This window comes from Adiantum capillus-veneris, chromosome 20, assembly GCF_014529385.1.
Source record: "Adiantum capillus-veneris isolate H3 chromosome 20, ASM1452938v2, whole genome shotgun sequence".
Taxonomy (NCBI): domain Eukaryota; kingdom Viridiplantae; phylum Streptophyta; class Polypodiopsida; order Polypodiales; family Pteridaceae; genus Adiantum; species Adiantum capillus-veneris.
In genome coordinates this window covers 113,341,738-113,345,739 of record NC_140950.1, presented here as the reverse complement: position 1 = coordinate 113,345,739, position 4,002 = coordinate 113,341,738, and positions in this window count along the sequence as shown.

Sequence of the window (4,002 nt, the reverse complement as noted above, 5' to 3'; positions counted from 1 at the left end):
GTTTAGTAAACAAGCACATTTTATATCTGTCAAAAAGACTATTAAGGCACACCAAATGGCAACCCTCTTCATATCCCAAATTTTTAAACACTAGGGCTTGCCAACATCAATAATGTCAGATAGAGATCCTCGAATGACCATTAATTTTTGGAAGGGTCTCTTTGAGAATCTAGGTACTAGGCTCAATTTCTCTTTGGCCTATCACCCACAAACGGATCGCCAAAGTGAAATAGCCAACCTTACAATTCTAGATCTACTTAAGACCTATGTAATCGAAGTAGGTCAACGTTCATTTTGGAAAAAATACCTATAGAGTATGCATACAATAACACTGTCCATACTACTACAATGAAGGCACCTTTCAAAATCATTGAAGGAATATGTAAAAGTCTCTTGCTACTTAAGGTACATGGGAAGATCTTCACTGCCGATGAGTATAGCCGAGACCTACAAAAATATTTCCAAAAGATTAAGGAGGCTATTTCCATCTTGAAAAAAGGCAAGGGGTTGCTGTTAACAAGCACAAAAGGGCCTTAGCTTTCAAGGAAAATGATTGGGTCCTACTCAAATTTCCCAAGGCTTGATTAAGGCAAACTGTGGGAAAAAATCCTATGGGCCACCAAAAGTATTATGCTAAACTAGCAAAAAGATACTATGGTCCTTTTCAAATCCTAAAACCAATCAATGAGATGGCCTATCAACTCAAGGTTCCCAATTATTGACTCATTCACAATAATTTTCATGTGAGGCTACTTAAGCCTTAAAAGGAGAGCCACCACAAGAACCAATCATTGAGGACCCGCTCAAGATCGAAGATCAAGAAGAGGTGCTTCAACCCAAATCAATTCTTTGACATAAAGAAAAGGTACTAAGACATGTTAAGATTATCCAACGATATCTTATTAAGTTCAAAAATTATCCTTTTGAAGATGCTAGATGGATGCAAGGAACATAGCTTAAGGATAATATGAACCTTGTCAATGCTTATAATGCTACATTAGAGTAAACAAATGAAAATACTTTTTAAATGAAAAATGTCTTTGTCTTATAAGACTAGTTCTTTTTTTTATTATTGTGCAAAAATTTAGGTAGTATTCATACTTAGAATCATGTTTGTAATGACGACGTCTCTCAAACACCAATTAGAAATTTTCACTCTACTTTGGGAGTATGATATGGACTCAAGAGCAGACATGCTTGCGGGAGCTAAGTCTCCCAAGCCCCAAATAGATTAGTCATCCATTCTGGAATGATGTAGTAAGGTAAAAAGGGATCCTCTACTTAGAATAATGACTAAGGCTTTATCTTCTCTACCTCATAGTCAAGGATGACTATGATTTCAAGAGAGAGGTAATGTCATAAAATCTAATATCTAACTAACCCAAATGCTTTTCTCATTTTAAAATGATCGTTTGATGTTGGAGAATAAACGGGAACAAGATTTAGATTATAACCATGTGCTTTTAGATTTATCTCAGCACGGGACCAATGACAGTGGGTACAAATGGGAGATGGTCTAGCAAAGAGTAATGTTAGCTAATGGAGCTTAAAATACCTTAGGGTTAGCTTCATTAAAGACCTCAAAAGATTAATGTTAAAAGTCCTTAGACCTAGGACCTTAGGCAAGCTAGGACTGAGATTGAGGTGGGAACCCGACCCAAGCTTGAGGTGCTTGTCATGCTTGTGACTAAGGTGCTTGCCACGCTGGATGATTAAGGTGCTTAAGGTACTTGGGGCCAAAGTGATTGACGGGCTTGAAGTCAAAGCATGCCTACAAAGGAGGGGACGAGCTATGCAAGTAGGGGATGAGAGAGAATGACCTTCCCCTCACCCAAGGGACACCCCTTGCTCAAAGTGGCATATGGGGCACATGTCAAGCTCCTAGCTAGGTTGCCCCCATAGTGTGCCTAAAGCCTATTGGATGGCCTTCATAGAGGTCCGATGAGCATTTAGTTTAATTCAACAATTATCTAGGTATTATTAAGCCCTCTCTCTCAAAGGGATAAGGAGGACAGTTGTCCAAAGACTACCCATGTTTCTTGAAATGCAATGTGTCTGTGTTGGCTAGGCTTAGAGTGGTCCAATGAGCTTCAAGCTTGAGTTAGAAGAAGGATCGATCAAAGCAAGCAAGGGGGGTGCTTGGGGGGTATACTCCCTCTCACACACACTCACTTTCTCTCATTCTCACTTTGTGAAAGTGCAAGAGTTTATCTTTTTCTCTAAGCTTGAGAAGTTGATAGTCTACACCAATGCTCTTGTTTATGGAATGAAAATCCAGCCAAGAGCCTCAAATTTATTTTGCAATACCCTTTTGTATGTGAAAATTTAAGAAAAAAATTAAATTTAATAACCCCTTCTACTGCACTCACGTTATCGAGAAATTTGCGGTCTTGCCAGGAAAGCACCGAGCTTTTGGTTGTGAGAGTTTGTGAGAGAACTCCAAAAACTATATGAAGGAGTTATACCATAGATGCCATGAAGTCTAGGGTTTGGAAGGAAGAGAAATCAAATAAGCCCCACTCTTTTTCTCTTGCACTCATACACACAAAGAAAGAACACAAAAGAGAATATCAAAATAACACAAAGATGAACACATCAAGGCTATGATCATATCGTATCATGGGTAATATGAAAGGGTTAATAAATGAGTTAATGGCATTCAATTTTTATCGATTAAACAAGCTACAATTTGTTCTTTAAAATTTTAATTTTGTGCTTATCATAATATATATGTTTTGTCTAGTGATTGGAATTAATTGTGTGTACAAATCCTCTTGGTTCATAGCAAGATAACTATACTTATGTCAAAGGAAAGGTTATAGTCTATAAGGGATAGTATAATGGGATCCGCTAAAAGAAGTATTTCATTGAGACTTTCTAGGCCAAAGAGAAACACTATACGTTGTTGAAAGTGTATTTTACGGCTAATCCATACGTTAATTGCAATAATAGCTCGCACAGAGTGGAAACGATAGAAATTCACATCATGTGGATTATTCATCTAAGATAACTCTAGTATGTGTACAATATAGATATGAGAGAAGTGAAGAGAAGAGAAGTTTCCCTCCCAAGCCCTATTCTTGCTTGTAGGCAATAAGAATACTGCGGGGAGAGATGTACCTATATCAAGAAGAACCTAGAATTTGTAGGGAGAATGACTTTCTAAGAATGAGAGAAATAGATATGGTTAGGGAGATGAAATTATATATATAAGTTGGATTAGAGATGAAATAGAAAACAACAAGAAATCAATAAAAGATCAAAGTAAAACACATCTTACTTGACAAACTCTTCGGGAGTTATTCACCATTTTGATGGAGAGAGAAGAAGAGAGAAGCCTTCAAGCCTTGATGTATGCACCAAGTTCAAGACCTTCTTTGACTAGAGTTGATCTTCTAAGGATAGCTTACAAGATTGGGTAGTCTTCCTCTAGGAGCAAGTGTAGGTTTAGGCTTATGTTTATGGCTAAATACATTTAGGCATCAATCCTATTACTCCCTCATGAATTCATCTTATGAATGGTTTACAAAGAAGAAGAGGTACCCTTTTATAGGTGAAGGGAAGCCCCAAGGGTTACACAAGAAAGAGAAGAGCCAGTGTGAATAGGAACTCGAAAAGTTTGAAATGAGCTGTCCCTGCACGATGTTGGCAGCTGGGGTCCACTATTTTGATCATATATACTGAACCGTGGCTCCAAATAAAGAAATAAGAATAGGGAAAAAAAATTCAGCTCCTTAGCTACGACTCCCAGTTTATATACTTTTTCCAATTCGGATTGGAACCTTGTGTAAAAAATTCATCAAAATATGATATATTTTTGGCAGCAAAAGTCTTCTTGTGGTCCCCTTAGCATAGACTTTCATTTGATTTTGATGGACACCTCATGCAATATGAAAGGATGACATTACTCCTTGACAAGGTTTTATAATCATGCTTGCAATAATGCATTAAAATAGGTGTATCTTTGAATATCATGCAAGCTAGTGTCCCATTAGGATATGA